Genomic DNA, 17,085 nt, shown 5'->3' with positions numbered 1-17,085 from the left:
TACAAATGTACAGTGCCCCCTTCTGTCTCACAGAGGGGGTGAGTGTGACTCTTATTTCTCATGTGGGGGAAACAAATAGCGTCTGTTTACAATAATACTGTTCCTTTCATTCATTTAACCGCGGAGTGTGAGCTCGTCAAGCCACAAAATTGAATTTGTACGGTGGCACATGCAAACCAACCACCACCCCAACAATAATTGATCTAGGTCTACTCTAAGTTAAGTCAAAGTCGCGATATAAAATAAAGTAGATTAAAACGGAGAAAAAAGCCATCTGTCTTCCAGTTTCACAAATCAATTATTCCTTCAATTACGGCGGGCTCGAGTCAGCCTTTATCTTCCATGGCACACAACTCTCCGCGTTATCAGATGGGTTCGCCGTGATATTAAAAAGGAAATCAAATTAGATGAAACGCTGTCACCTGCCACACACAGACAGATATTTTCTTTCAGATCACCTCAGACACAGCCAAAACTGTGGACATATTTTGACCAATGGTAGGCTAGTCTTAATTACCTGATAAAAATGAAACCACCATCACAAATCACTATACTGTGTCCAAGGTAACACAGATAGAACTCAGAAACAGTTAAAACAGTACCTAGCGCTAAAACAGCAGAATCATGGGTCTGACACCACCCACCATAGCACACATCCCTTCATATCACAGTTTATCTTTTAAATGTCTTTGAATTACTGGGAATGCGATTTGCATTATGTGTTATGCATAGCAGCAGTGGCATGCAAGTAAGGCTACTAAACTAATTAAATCTAGTCAAGATAAGTATTAATTTATTTCTCTCTTTAATTGAAACCCCTCCACCCCACGAGACCCACCCCCTTTCGCTCACACACACACACACACAAACACACACACACACACCTTACATTTTTCGCCTTGGCCATGTAAAATCCCACCCACGTAGGCCTAGAACAATGCATAGACCAGAAATGGATTTTCATTTGCCTGACAAATAGCCTATACATTACAATAATATAATTGGACAAAATACACAAAATTACGGAGCGCAGAAGCAAGGCATTATTGTGTTTTGTGGATCAATCTGATAAGGAAAGGTTAATTTAACTTATAAATAGATGTTTGCGTATACGCTGTCAGGATGCATAAGCAACAAATGAAAACAATAAATTAAAGAAATATTCTAAACATATATTAGTGATATGAATTGCACACAGAGAAATTGGTGATATTAGAGGTGTTCTATAAATAAAACTGTTTGTGAGTAACAAGTGTTTGAGTTTGCTATACCAAAGGATATCCCTCGCAGATTAAATAATGATGAGAAAGTCATGCTCTTCATCTCAAATCAAACAAGTGCCCCAAACATTCATAAAAATAAAAAAATAAGTTATACTGTGATACTTCTTGATAATTGTATCATAAGAATATAGCATACCATGCAAAAAAAGATGCCCCTTGTAAGGAACTTTGCCCCATGTTGTTAACCTTAACTTTATTTATTTTTTCTTTAGGCCTATGCATTCATCGCGCGGCATATATTTGTATGCTCCAGAATTCATTTAGGAAGGATTTCACGATCCATTTGGAAAGACCGATACAATAACACCTGAAGCAGACGTTGGTCAACAAGATTGTCCAACAACAGTCGCTGCCTAACATAAACAAAAGTCATACGAGAAGGCAGTGTGAAAACAACGGCCAAAAACAACTCACCGAAGTAGCCACAGGATTCAGGTCAACCAGCCGGTACGCGCTGACCCCGGAGTCGTTCCACGCAGACACCGTCTCAGCAATTTGGGTGCAGTTAGTATCATAAGATGGACAAGGAATGCTTTTCCTTACGGAGTGCAAGTCGCCGCTCATCCTGACTACAGCAACCCACACGAACAGTCAAGTCAATGGCAGGTGCGATTAAAAAAGAAGCAAAATCAACACTAAATGGGGAGCTCTTTCAACAGCAACATACACTTAAATCACAGACCAGTCATTGGCGGTCGCATTCAGGCCACATGCGATGGCACTCACTAGTCTAATCACTACCACTACCTCTGCTTTAACCACTGCACGCGCGTGTTAGCGCGCGTATGAGCTCGAGCCAGCTGTGCGTGTGAGTAGCTTCAGCCACAGCAGCACTGTCAAACCGCGCGCCCTGCCTTAATCTGCCCAAGCCTGGTGGTGTGCATACTTATACAGTTCCAGTGAGGCGTAAACTGTGCGCTCTGCCTCCCACGCAACGTAACACCACCGGCCACCCATTGGGAAAATGGCTCATTTTCTATCAATATTAAATCTAAATCAGAGTGGATTGTGTCAGTAAACATTATAGGTCAATTGTTTTGTTGTTGATTCTGTTCAGTTAGAGGCTGAGTCACCATTTTTGTTAACTATGTTGCTGTGTTATTCATGTGAATACGATTCTGAGCCTTGACCTAGTTGTTGCAGTTTTTATACAAAGAATTTGTAAAGTGCAGAATAAACATCTGCAAAAATGTTCTTTTTTGAAAAGAGGAATGATTTCTTTTTAACTCTTTGGTCTGTGAATCTATATAAACTTTTTTCCCCAAACTTCCCCAACTCAAACTGTAGCCAACATCTCCACGAAATAAAAATAACTTGACTAAACTGAATTTCTTCTGAAGGATTTATTTAAGTTTTAGTAAATATGCACACTTAACTAGCTAACACTTGACAGCATTTGGTGTTTAAATCTGCTGAAGATGGAAATTTGTTGTTATAGAAAATAGGTGACAAAAAGGTATCAACCTGATCTTTTTCAACCTGATATCCAACCTCATATCAGGCTTAGGTTTGCCATCTGCTCCTCTGTGTCAGAGATACACTCACCATTAACCCTTAAAGGAGTACCGTCACACCAGTGTGACGGGAATGTTGAGAAATGAACGTTCTAAATAATATATGGGTTCATTGAATTCAACATAGAATTTTAGAACCTTCAATTGTTGCGGAACTTAGAACGTTCAAAAACCTACACCTTTAAGGGTTAAAAGCTAGGGTAACTGGTGGCCCCATCACTGGCAGTAAACTGGGTCGCACGTAACTTCTCCTTATGTAATTTAGCCACCTTACCTCTCACCAATGTTAAGGATGAGATCTGTTAATCTAATTTGTGAATGTTAACCTAAGTTACACAAATCGAGGACATCTTTACAATCCATTTGTCACTTAGATTGGCCCCTGGTGCACACCTCCAGGTGTAGAACCAGACTATCAAAGAGCAAGAATGTGTCATCATCAACAAAAACAACCAAATAAACAAATAAGTAAATATAAAAATAAATCAAGAGCAGCAGTGTGACCTCACAGAGGGGGAGTTGTTGGCCCATGGGGTGCCCACTCAGGAACACCTGAGCCCAGTCGACCGGAAGGGGACAGTGGACTGTGTGTGTGTGTGTGTGTGTGTGTGTCTGTATGTGCATCCACCAGGCCTCTCCGCTCCTCACAGCTGGGGTCTGGATGTGAGATATGACCCCCTGATCTGCTGGACTCGACACCACCCCTGCCCAAAACTGTCTCATACACTTAGTGCTAACGCTCCACTGCCCAGGTCTTTGAGTCTCGTGGCTCAATGTCTGTCTGTGTGTGTGCATGTGTGTGTGTGTGCGTGCATAGGTGGGTGAGGAGTGTGTTTGAGAGCATTCTTAAAAGTAGGTTCAGAGGCAAATCTTGAACGAGCAAAATCTGATAGTACAATGTAAAACAGATAACTATAATACAATACATTAACCTCAAAAATAAATTGTTCTGTAGTGTGATCCACGTGTCCAGGAATGATTGGTTCCCCTGTTCATTCTTGTGCTTGGGGAGGTAGGTATGTGCCATTAAGGTCACCATACTAATCTCCACCTCAAAGGATAAGCATGGCTCAAAATTTACTGCATACAGACCTGATGTCTACAGTTCATGTCTTTGCATGTCAATAATACAACATGGGTCACAGTATTGACCATTTATTTTAACACTGGAATTGGAACAAGGAGTTCTTTTTGTGCAACATATCTAAATTGCTGCCTGACCCTCTCTGCAAATATCCCGAGTCATTCAGCCAGCACAAAAAGGTCAGCCTATTGGATGAGGACATGTTAAACTAACAGATTAAAGCTTTGGTTAATCAGCACAAAGTCTCGTAAATCCCCACTTGTGAGGTCCATAATTCTCCATGGCAGGTTCATGTGCCCTGCCCTAAAAAAGGTTGAGAAAACTGTGTCATACCTGACGCCATATATATACCAGTCTATATATGGCATGGAATCATTCTGGATTTCCACCAGTGGCTCATTAATACACACACATTCACCCATAAACCCACTCAAGTACACAATATTTAAATTATTATTATAATGATTATATTTATACTTTAACTAGTTACATAAAAAGAGTAATATTTTGCATTATAAAGAACATAAATTAGTTGTTATCATGTTATTATTTGTATTATTGTTTGCTTGTTGGTTTGTTTGTTTGTTATTTTTATTGCTGTTTGTTTGTTTGTGTTGTTGTTGTTGTTGTGTACCTGTTATGATTCTCTATTGTTGTATTCTATTGTATACATTATTAAAGCTCTAAATAAATACATACAGACGATAACAAAAGTAAACTAATTCAAAGTCAGCTGCAGCATCTTCATTATATGGGCACATATAAAAAGTGTAAGAAGCTCTGCATACTAAAAGATGTGTCCACTGTTAAAAGAAACAGGGTTGTACACAGTCTGTCTCTGAAATATGTAGGTCAGTGAAAAAGGGCCGTCCTTGATGAGCTGACGAGACTCACTGATGATGACATGCAGATGTCTGCTGTGAATCTCGCAGACTCAGAAGCACAAGTAACACAATCAGGTTGTGGGGGCGGAGGGTCATCATCACCACCTCACCTCACCTGGTCAGAGCACTCCAGGAGGGGAGGTTTGATTAAAGGAAGTAGGACTTCTCCCGGACTGGACCTCACTCACAGAACAGCAAGGACTTCTGGATGATTGACACCTGACGCAAAGACCTCCAGGGGAGTGGGAAGGGGGACAGATTTGGCGGTGAAGGCCAACTCCTGACCCTGCGTCCCTTACTCTCTTTAACCCCATGCTGAGGGAGCAGGACAACACACACATCCTAGAGGACATGGATGAGTGGAGGTCATCGGGATAGGAAGTGAATCCAGAACCCAGGCTGGCGTGGACAACAGGATTAAAGATGAAACGGTCTGGGTGCCCTCTAAAAGGGTTTCAGAGGAGGAGAGAGACAGAGAGAGAGAGAGGGAGAGAGGGAGAGAGAGAGAGAGAGAGAGAGAGAGAGAGAGAGAGAAAGAGAGATAGAGAGAGAGCTCTATGTATTAAGCCATAAGTGCAAACCTTTCAGCACCTCGATCTTTGCTGGTGATTTGAGAAAACCACTCTTTTTCCCAAACAATAACAGCTGACCACAACATGTATGTATCAAAGAACATAGATTAAGGAGGACGTTCAGGCCACATTCATCTGATGGCTGATGCTAGGCTAGCTAATTCAGCCAAAAATATACTCAGTGGGCTGCCACCATCTTTGAAAATGGTGTCCAGCATGTGTTCACTTCAGCCCCCATGTTCACAAACAAGCAAATTACAGTAGGTGGCACATTATCCATTGCCACAAACTGGTGCCATAGAACTATATAATCTAACCTCTGCAGATGGACAGTTACAATGAAAGGAGATTCTGTGATTTACCCGTTTCCCCAAGCCAGAACAACCAACCAAATACAATCACATGGTAGACTTGGTCCTCTTGATCAATTTAGCAGTGATTCAGCAATATGGCATGAGTGAGAGTGGGGTTGGTAAGGACACTGTATACCTATGGCTGTGGCTCGACTTCAAGCTCAAGGTCGGAGGCCAAGGGCTGCAGAAGGTAACCAGAGCCCTGGGTATATCATTTACCAACCCCACAATCACAAGGTCCATATACACGCAAGTTACTTCAACTAATCAATTTTGTATAAGTTGGCCAACAGCCAAACCACAGCCGTGGGTAAGTGCTTACCACATGATCTGATATTAGCTTATTCTTGTTGGACCTGGACCATCATATATCATTTCAGTCAAGGACGACATCTTTGCAAATAAACAATCACACTGGTGTGATGTCATAGCAGTGCAACTTGGAGAAAAGACACAGAAAAATCTTGCTCAGGCATACACAATTCTACCAAACATCTTTGGCTCTGCTCACACACAACATGAACAAATATTTGTTTAATACAATATGAAATCAAAGGGGTTGGCATCATAAGATGGACAAATGAGATATTATTAGCCAATTTTATGTTAAATTGAAATCCCAGGAAAAGCAGAGGGAGCATGGTGGAGCAGTGCTAGTATCACTGTTCTAGGAACAGCTGACCTATGTTCAACTCCCAAGCTGTAATACTTTACTTTAAGGTACTGTAAGGCCAAATCCACTCTGAGAATGATTACATCTAGATGAATGGTCAATGGCATTATTTGCCCAGGTGGCCAAAAAGGCAAGTCACACCACAGCTTTCCAACTTGAACTGTTTGCATCCATGGACTGATTATAACAGGCACCCAAGGCCTGATCACAATGCTGCTGATTGCATCTCCTGTGTCCTTTGATCATTTTGACCCAGACCTTCACCAGGGTCAGAGTAGTGGTATTTCAAGTTTGTGTAATTGTACTGTATATTAATGCAAAATATTCATATATGATCTCTAATTGATCCTTGTTATATGGGCAGCAGTCTGATCATGTTTTCATTACAATCTGAGATATGTTCCATAGTTTTATAGCTTAACTAGTCCAATGTCCAATTCTTGAATTTCCCCTTGGGGATCAAGTATGTATGTATGTATGTATGTATGTATGTATGTATGTATGTATGTATGTATGTATGTATGTATATATGTGTATGTTATGTATGTATGTATGTATGTATCTATCTATCTATCTATCTATCTATCTATCTATCCCTTTGGGTGTTCGGGAGCTTGGCTTCTCTTCTCGGCTCTGCTCATCTACTCTTTCACACTCTTTGTCTCTGTCTTCCCTTCCCCTTTTCTGTCACTCATCCCAGGTTTGGTTTTGTGTTTACTTGCCAGCTGTAAAATTTAAGCTACCGTGTATTGCAGTATTAAACTGTTCTTACCATACTGTACATATAATTATTGGTGTGCCATGCCTTTGCTTTTAACATTTGGTTTATAAACTGTTTAGTTATATTGTAGGTTGTTAACTAATTATGGAGTCAGATTACGAATGTTTTCTACAATATTCAAGTCTAATGCATCAATACTGTCCCATAAAGTTCTGACACGCCTGAACCTTCCCTTCAGCTGTTTTCCGTGGTAACATTTTGACGGCCTTTACAGTACTACTTTATTTAATCACTAAATGTTAAGTAAATGTGGAATTTGGCACAAATACACCTTTACTTCAGTACTAAAAATCATACTTAGTATTTGTTCAGAATTATGGATTTGTTCTGGATATGTATGTGAATGTCTGTCCTGCATGGTCATGCAAGTCTATTCTGTCCCATCATATTAATTTTGATCCAGTGCCATTACATTAATCTTTATTCTGGACCATTATTTTGGCTGTGGGGCAAAGTATTTCAATGCCAGTAATCTAATTGGTCACTCTGTCACAAATATTGACAGTCTACATGGATTGATATACAGTACTGTGCAAATGTATCAGGCACCTTACATGTTTTGTATCAGGCACCTTATATGTTTCAGCAATGCTATAAAAGGCCCATATTGTTTATTTTTCACTTTCTTAATTAGAATATGATCCAAGAACACAGGAAATATGTAGGCTATACAGTAGGCAATTTAAATACACATGAAATGTAGTTTTTGTTCTGATACCAGTCCAATTTCAGTCTCAAGCTACTATTAGATTTGTTGTTTTAGCAATGTTATAATGACTAATAACCAAGGGGGAAGTTCTTGATGGAGCTGTTGTTGCTCCCCACTCAGGTGGGCATGCCTGGCCCACCATGCCTGGCCTACCAGAAGCTGCGATGCCAAGAGCATTTTGGCAGGGCGCAAAGTGGAGGAGACACCTGAAAAGCACTGTGCATCTCCAGTGACCCTCTTCATTGTATTCCCAGTTGGTAATATAGTGTCAGCTTGCCTCATCAAGGTTCTTTAAATAGAAATCTTTGGCCACGCATTTCCCACATTAGGTGAGCAATGAACTCTTTCAGCTGTAGCTTTTCAATGAGATCTTCGATCTGTCAAAGTGTCGTCATCTCCTTCCCACTTCTGATACCAATGTGTCAGAGCCAGAACCAGTAGTCTACCAGTACCAACCGACTTCAATTCCCCCCTGCGAGATTGGTCATTATAACGCTGCAAAAACAACCAAACAAATGGATCCAAAGACTAGAACCTGAACCAGAAATGCAAAATTTTTGTGTTTTTTTTATATTCCCTCATCTTCTGGTTGAATTCTAATAAAGTCAATGAGAAATAAACATATATGGTCAATTATAACATTGCTAAAACATCAAATCTAATGGGTGCCTAAACTATTTTGCACAGTAGCCTACTGTAGGTATAATAACATTAGGCAACAGGTATTTTTCTGTGTTTTGTGGTTGTGGGCAAATACAGTAGGCCTAGGCTATATAACATAATAAAACAAGAGAGCAGTGATTACATAACGTCACATTTAACAGTTATTGAAGAAGAAAATTGAGTAAATGGAGTAGGGTTCAATTTAGCATGTGACGTATAGACAAGCAAGAAGGCTGACAAATGATTGTGTGCATAAGCACATAGGCCTATAACCTCTCTCACTGAACTTGTCTTGAGTTAAATGCTGCGTTGCTTAGCAACAGGAAATGCCAAGCCTAAAATTGGAGCTATCTTTTGGGGCAGAGGATGAACAAAGAAAAATCTAAGATAGAAAACACAATTTGATTTTTTAATTCGATTAGCTGGAAGTAGAACTGTTGTATAATATGGCACTCATGATCATGGGGTTGGTAAAGGATACACCCATGGTTGTGGTTACCTGCGGCACTAGGCCTCCGGATTTGTGCCTATTACCAAACCACAGCCGTGGGTAGGCCTATATCCTTACCAACCCCACTCTCACTTGTGTCATATTGCTTAAATACCAGGGGAACTGTATACAGGCTATTTAACTGCTAACCGGACGGGACAAACAAAGGAAAGTCAATACAAAAACATTGTGCTGTGTGTTTCTTTCCTCCATTAATTTATTGAATTTATTGAGTTGCATACATAAAGACAGAAACACAAGTGGGACGTAAGAGATACCCCAACAAAGAGAGTCGATATCCATGTAAGGCATTCATCATGCGAACTGCCTTGACCTCTATATCAATATCATGTGGCCAAGATGGTTGCTGGGAGACACAGACCTGGGGGAGCTTTTTACTCTGCTTCTTCCCTGAGACTATGTTTGACCCATGTGTGCAAAAAGGACGAGACACTAGAAAAGAAAAATAACTTCATGCCTTTAAATAAAGAAAAGGACAATGTGTTTGACAACAGACAACCTCCCAAAAGCATGTCCGTGCGAGAGCTCTCTGAGCAGAGCTCTCTGTCGTGCGGCGCAGCTCGGAAGACTTGCCAGGGGCTTGTGCTTATGGATTTGCGTGTCCCAGCAGACTATCTCTCCACACATTCTGTTCTGCTGTGTCACGTTGTGTTTTTGTCACATTCTGTTTTCTTATGCTATAGGGCCTACTGCAGTGTGAGATGTTGTGTTTTCATTTTAGGATGGTCTAGGATAATCTCACGTTATTTCATGTCATGTCCTGTTGTATTGTTTTTCCTGATCTGTGTTTTACTGAGATAAAATCGAAAAGAATAGTCTTAAATTGAAGAGAATATATTGGAATCATTTTGATACACAAAAGTGAATACAACTTTGATTATAGAGACAAGAGTAATTCATTTGGATATACGAGTACACACGGTTACATTAAAACAACTGAGTATGTCTCTCTGTTTGCATGTTGTATGCTGAATGGGCATCTGGCTGTATCTGTATGATGGAACTCATAAAGTACACAAGTGTGTACAGGACTCCTAATAACTCCTAACACTGGCAGATTTGAGGTTTACTTTGTCTCAGAGCCAAATCAAAGATGATATTGCTTTGGGAAATAGACATAAATGTACACAAAACAAACATTCTCTCTCTCTCTCACTCACACAGACACACACACAAACACACAAACACACAAACACACAAACACACAAACACACAAACACACGCACACGCACACATGTAATGTGTGCAAACGAACACATACAAACAAACACATATGCATCAGACACAGACACTGTGTGGAAAACATACATAACAACTCATGTCTTCACAATTTTAATGCAACATTGAAATAATTACTTAATCATTTATAATGTTGGCAGAAACACACACACACACACAAACACAGCAGAAGGAGAGAGAGAGAGAGAGAGAGTCTGCATGTCTCTCCATGAAGTGCAGACGATAAACCAATGATGGGTCAAGGGATTTGGCGTTCTTATACAAGCAAATATGGGCATTACTGTGAAATGGCAGTGATTCTACAGGATCCATGAGACCTATAAACAAAACAGCGACATGTAACTGTAAACCAAGCCTTGACATAGAGACAGTCAAAGTCACATCATGTCCTATGCCCAAAATGCAGAAACAGGGATAACAAATTTAGTTTTGCAATTTGCATTATTTGATAATGTTGCAAAACGGTAAGCAATCCAGTGGGTTCTAGAAGTCTAAGCAGACTTACAGTTTCAGCTATCTTTATTTTTATCCGGTGCATAGAGGCACTGTGGTTTTTCAGAGAACATATTCATGAGTGACAGAGAAAAACAACAGATAGGGAGGTGACGCCATTCCTCCTTTGCGTGTTCCCCCAAGCCAAAAAAAGGCATTTTGTCCTAGACTGCACTTTTAGCACCAAATAAATTTCCTCCCACAAGAGTTCCAGTTTCTCTGAGAATTTCTTTTTATGCTCTAAAACGGTCACATTTGTGCTTTCTCGTTTTACAGCATGAAAGTGAACAGAAGACAGAAAGAGAGCATATTTTCATACAGGTCATCCCCCTACAAGTGCATGTCAATCTAAGATAACACACAATAAAAGATAATAGGATTCAATTACAAAGTTATTGTACAACCCAAAAACAGAAAAAGTTGGGACATTGTGTAAAATGTGAATAAAAACAGAATGTAATAATCTGATAATCTCTTAAACTCATATTTAGTTGCAAAAAGGACACAGACAACATATCAAATGTTAAAAATGACAAATTTGACTATTTCATGGAAAATATATGTACATTTTGTTTACTTCTTAGAAGTAAAGATGTAGGAGTATTCATCCCTCTGTGAAAACTTGTGTGCACAAGTGATGAAACAAGGTCATTTTAATGCTTCTTAACATGAAATTGTGACGTATTTGGGGAGTTAATCATCTACAGGAAAAAATATTATTAAAACATTTAGAGAATCCAGAGAAATCTTTGCAAACAAGGGAAAGAGCTGAAAAACAAATTGGATGTCCGTGGTCTTTTGGACCTCAGATCACTGCATCAATACCAGACCTGTTTCCACCTGTCATTGTATGGGCTCAGGAAAACTTCTGATAACCATTGTCTATGTGCAGTTTGATACTCAATTCAAAAACTGCAGCCAAAATTGTAACAGCAAAAATTGTATTGAGACATGATACAGAAAATACCACCCTCTTCTCTGGGCCTGAGCTTGTTTAAAATTGACTGAGGTAACGTGGAAAAAGGTCCTGTGGTTAGAACAATCAAAGTGCCATTTTTTTTGGAAATCATGGACTCATCTGGGCTAAAGAGGAGAGGGCCTATCCAAGTGTCCAACCTATCCAACTTGTTTTAGTGCTCAGTTTAAAACCCAACATTTATGACGATGTGGAGGAGCATTAGTGCCTACAGCATGGGCATCTTGCACATTTGGCAAAGCACAATCAATTCTGAATGATGTATATAGGTTTTGGGCAGCATATACTGCCATCCAGGCAATGTCAACGCCAGGGACGACCTTGAATATTTCAGGAAAACAATGGCAAAATAAATTCTGCACATATATATATATATATATATATATATATAGTATTTCTCAATAGAGGAAGAGTCCAGGTGCTAAGATGGCCTGTCTGCAGTCCAGATTTGTCAAATTAGGTGCATAATGGAATGAAAAACATGACTAAGAATACCCTATGCTGTTGAGCAACTGAAATCCTATATAAGGGAGTAATGGGACAACATTTAATTCTCAAAACTGTAGCAAATGGTCTCCTCAGTTCATAAACATTTACAGAATTCTGTTAAATGAATACGTGAAGCAGTTCAGTGGTAAACATGCTGCCGTCCCAACTTTTTTTGAAACATGTTGCTGGCATCAAATTCAAAATTAACATATATTTTCCATGAAATAGTCCAAATTTTCATTTTCAACATTTGATATGTTGTCTATATCCTTTTTGCTGCTAAATATGGTTTTACGAGACTTGTATATTATCACATTCTATTTTTATTTGTATTTTACACAACGTCCCAACTTTTTCTGTTTTGGGGTTGTAAGATTAACTAATGGTAAAAAAAATAACTGGTTGCAACAGATATCACCTCCCCTTAAACATGATCCAGTCTGAGTCTGAACTAGCACAAACGCAGATACACACACATGCACATACAGTATGTACTGCAACAAAATTACCCCCTAAAATTCAGATTGGTAAAAAGCTTGAGGTAGCGGTCACCTTCTCCTACAATTACTTAGCAGGTCAAACAGTGCCGCACACGAAAAACAAGTCACGCTATCCCAAACATTGTTGATAACCCATTTATGTCCAAACAATATGTTTATGCAGAATACAAAACCTACCATCTGAAGTTCTCCAACACACCTGGGCAAAGAAGAGCAGCATAATCACTTGATTGATTGAATGGCCCAGCTGGTAAAGACATGAACAGGTTTGTGGTCCAGAAGGAGTTTGTGTAACTGGTTGTAGGACAGCAGCAACACTATACTTGAAAGCCACTCACTCCTGTCACCTTAATAGAGGCTCGCTCTAGTGTTTATGACTGAGAAATTCATACCTGATGGACGGTCCATGGCAATGGATCATAGATAAAAAGGAAACAGTCATGCCAAAATGTGAAAACACATTACAAATCACATATTTGAAGGACATTAAAGAAAGGAAAGAAGCAAAAAACTCAGACTCAAACAGTGTCTGACACATTTATTTATATTCTATAAGCTTTGACTGGATGGTAAAAGGAGATAGTAAGATACTGGTTATCAGCTGTAACAGTTTCACTGTCTGTGCTTGTTTCCTGACCAGTAACTTGCTGACATCTATACAACCTTCACAATCGCTATGAAATCTCCAGACAGAAGCCCTTCATTAATACAGCTTCTGAAACTGGCCTCTGAGTTTATGTCAGCCAAGTGACAGGAAATTAACTGCGTACATTGTTTTGCTGTCGTGCTTAGCATTTACCAAATGACCCTTGAGGGGCCGTGCAAAACTATCTGACACAATTAAAGTTTCAAATGTTAGCAAATGAGGGTCAGTGGGTCACACTGCGTCCTTCATAATATTGTGATGTAACAGTGCCACAGTTGTATGCAAAAAAAGGCCAGCCAAGTACCTCATGTAACCCTTTGACCTCTTTGCAATTTCAAGCACACAACCATCACACTCAAGGACATGCTGTGTCAATACAACCAGAGTAATGTATTGGCAATACACTCCTTTTTCTGAAAATACTGAAAAGGATGTATTGAACAATTTGTTATCAAAGAAAGACCATGTTCGTGTTTAAACCCACAAAGATGTGATTACAGTTGTTAGTGTAAGGAAGCCTTTGTGTTAAGAGGAGTCAATGCACACAAATTACTTGTTTTGAGTGTCAGATAAACAAAAAAAAGTAACGCATTGAAAAGGCTTTTTATTGGCAAAAGAGGAAAGTTGAATAGGCAATTGAGTGAACATATGTCCACATACAATTACATATTGATAAATGTGTCATTGTATAGAACAATGAGCCACTGAAGTATGGATTTGAACCCAAACAAATAAGAATAGAGGAAAAGGTTCACAGGAGCTGGGCAGGGACAAGTGGATGCCTGTGATTATTCTTTACGATCTTTACATTGTATTTGAGATTCTAGAAGGCTATACCATGAAATAAGGTCACTGGCTTATCAAGGTAGCAGGAGCACTAATCGTAAAAGAACATGTCACATTTAAAACCACGGATACTCAATATGTTCTTTTAGAAATCAGTGATAGCTCCCGAAGTTACCTGGATAGAATACAATATCTAATGCTGACCACTCTTCTCGGCCCCCTAAACTGCATCCTCTGACTAGCCTCACGTCTTCTCTCAACACTTATAAACTTGCCTTCCCTGATACCTGACGGATGTCCTGGATGCATATAGAGACTCACGGGGACTCTCTACTGCATGTTTTGCACAGCCAGACACCTCCAGTGGAGACTAGTGGTTAGAAATACCTGACATCTTGCACAAATGCCTGACCCGGCCTCATGGGGAGACCACTTGCAGCAGCAACCCTGACCTTTGATTAAGCAGCCCTGAGATATCTCACACAAGCCCTCAGGATCTCAGACTCACTGCATAGATTTAATAATATTATGACGAACGGGACCTTGTCATTGAATTCATTTCCAGCGGTGTTTGAGGTAGAATCCATGCCTCAGATGGAAGTGCGCTGGGACTATCAAGAAGGCACAGGGGGTATGGCTGGAGGAACAGTCCTCTCTCTCAGGTCTCTGCAGGGGTGCCTGGGCTGTTGTTCAAAGTAACTTGAACTTTTCAGACAGCAGCGGAGGTAGGAGACCCTGTGGCAGTTTCTAAATGCCCAATAAAGCCTGGTTAAGCACAGCCTAAACACACAGTGCTCTGAGCTCAACTCCAGCTGGCAACACAAGGAAGCGTGCTAATTTAAAGACAACATAGCCTCCCATCCTTCTGCAGTCAGGAAATGGTACTGTGCTCGCTGCTGACAAAAATGGGGCACTGGCAAGGCTTTAACTGTGATTCATCTTACACTTTTGACAATCAGGCAAACTTAAGTTCCATGAATTTCGAGTTTTTGCCCTGAAGGGTTCATTCCAAAGTAGTGATGTGTCAGATCAGGTCTATGGCACAATGCTAATAATTTAAAGCTGCGGTAAACAAGAGCACCCAGCAGATTTGTAAAATGTAACCTTGAGTTCATACTTTAATCAAGATCCTTATCTGGCCTTCCTCTGCATGTATAAAAAGCAAACAAATGTCTTTCTCTCTCTTACACACACACACACACACACACACACACACACACACACACACACACACACACACACACACACACACACACACACACACACACACACACTTAAGTTCACAGTCCCCGATCAGGTACATTCTCCTCTTTGATTGCATGTTTACTCATGATGTTTGAGCTTTGTGAAAATATAGAACTTAATAACCACTAAAGGTAGGGAAATTAGACTGTTTATGTTAGATTGCCATGGTTGACAAATGATGAAATTATGTCAATAGGTTTAGAAATATCACCCAGGGCTGTTAAAAGAATACTGTAGCAATCACTCATGCACAGTCACGTACACACACACTTGAATGCCTTTAGCAATACTAACAGGACAAATAAGATTATGTATGAGTGCCTTTGTGCAGCACAAACATATGATAATGTGTGAAAAAAGACAAGCAACATGAGAAAATGCGGCCATCCATGCAGGGCTGGCAAAAAAACAACAACATCCATCTATTCAGTCTTTTATCCAAACACCTCAGGTTTTAATCATGTCAAGAGAGGACACCACGGCATCTTAGCCTCGCATAAAATTTGCATTAAAAAAGAGAATATAATTCATTCTTTCACAATCTCGACCTTCTGAAAGTAAATGGTATCACTAAAACAAGGGGCTACATTAAGATTATGGAGAAACAGATCAGGCAGTCTGCTGAGAGACCTGCCCCAATAGGCGGCATTGGACCATTAAAACACACAATGACCCAAAACATACAGCCAAACAAGGTAAGAAATGGTTAACAGAGAACAATATCAACATTTTGATATTGTCAAAAAAGTGAGCAAAAGGCCAGAGTGATGGCAAATAATCGTTCCTGCCTCAAAACCCGGATTGCTGCTAAAAAGGTGTGGCCAGAATCATTGTGGAGACATGGAGAGGCTTGGTAGGTATAAGAACCATTTTAAGAGCTTTGAATGCAATGTTTCCATTGATTATTTAAAAAGGGCATGAATAATTTTGGATATGCCATTTTTCATAAAAATGTTAAAAAAGTTTTTTTGATTCCATGTTTCTACCACATTGTCTTACAACCTTTAGCCATGTGGCAGAGTCATTTTCAGACAGAACAAACATATTGGTCAAGAGAAAATCAACATTAAATCAATATTTGCCAGGAGTATGAATAATTTTGTTCCTAACTGTATATATACATATACGGTGTGTGTGTGTGTGTGTATATACTGTACGGGATATTTATTTATTTGGCTTATGCTTTTATCCATTACAGACCTCAGTTACAGGGCCAGCCTCACTGGAGGCAAGGTTAAGTACCTTGCTGAAGGGCACAACGAGGAGTTGACTGGGAGTCGAACCCACAACTGTTCTGGCTAGTACTGCATATAGGTCACAGTTACTGCTACTGCATAGGTCACAGTACATAATAAAGATTTAAATGTATAACATATGAATATCAGATGGGTAGTGTATTTCATGGGGAACCTAAACATAGAACACAGAAAGAAAACAAATGAATAGATTTGATTTAACTAAATAAACGTAGGCTATCTGCACACTGAACAGCAATACAAATAGATGTAAAAGCAAAGCCCAAATGTCCTTTCTCTCATGCGGTCCTTCTGCAGACCGCACCGAGACTTGGCCACGTAGTACACAGGATTTAGTTTGAGTGTCAAGAAAGGCTCTTTCCTGCTCTTTCAGGCACTGCAGGGAGCATCATCTCAGGTAGACCCCAGAGGCGCACCCCATTTGGAAAA

At 39.8% G+C, this 17,085-nt stretch overlaps 1 protein-coding gene across 1 annotated transcript in view; it reads right to left on the bottom strand.

Moving 5' to 3' along the window:
- Nucleotides 1-1,820, bottom strand: part of opn4a (opsin 4a (melanopsin)) — a 31,343-nt gene extending 29,523 nt beyond the window's left edge. The window contains exon 1 of the mRNA XM_076285187.1: nt 1,698-1,820. The gene's annotated coding sequence lies outside the window, so the exon portion shown is untranslated. The remainder of the gene's footprint in view (nt 1-1,697) is intronic.
- Nucleotides 1,821-17,085: the final 15,265 nt, after the last annotated feature.

Source organism: Alosa pseudoharengus, unplaced genomic scaffold (assembly GCF_046254945.1).
Source record: "Alosa pseudoharengus isolate Yale_2024_CS ecotype anadromous, Long Island Sound unplaced genomic scaffold, YU_APseudo_1.1 YU_APseudo_1.1_scf_15, whole genome shotgun sequence".
Classification (NCBI taxonomy): domain Eukaryota; kingdom Metazoa; phylum Chordata; class Actinopteri; order Clupeiformes; family Clupeidae; genus Alosa; species Alosa pseudoharengus.
This window is presented reverse-complemented; position numbering and strand designations above follow the sequence as displayed.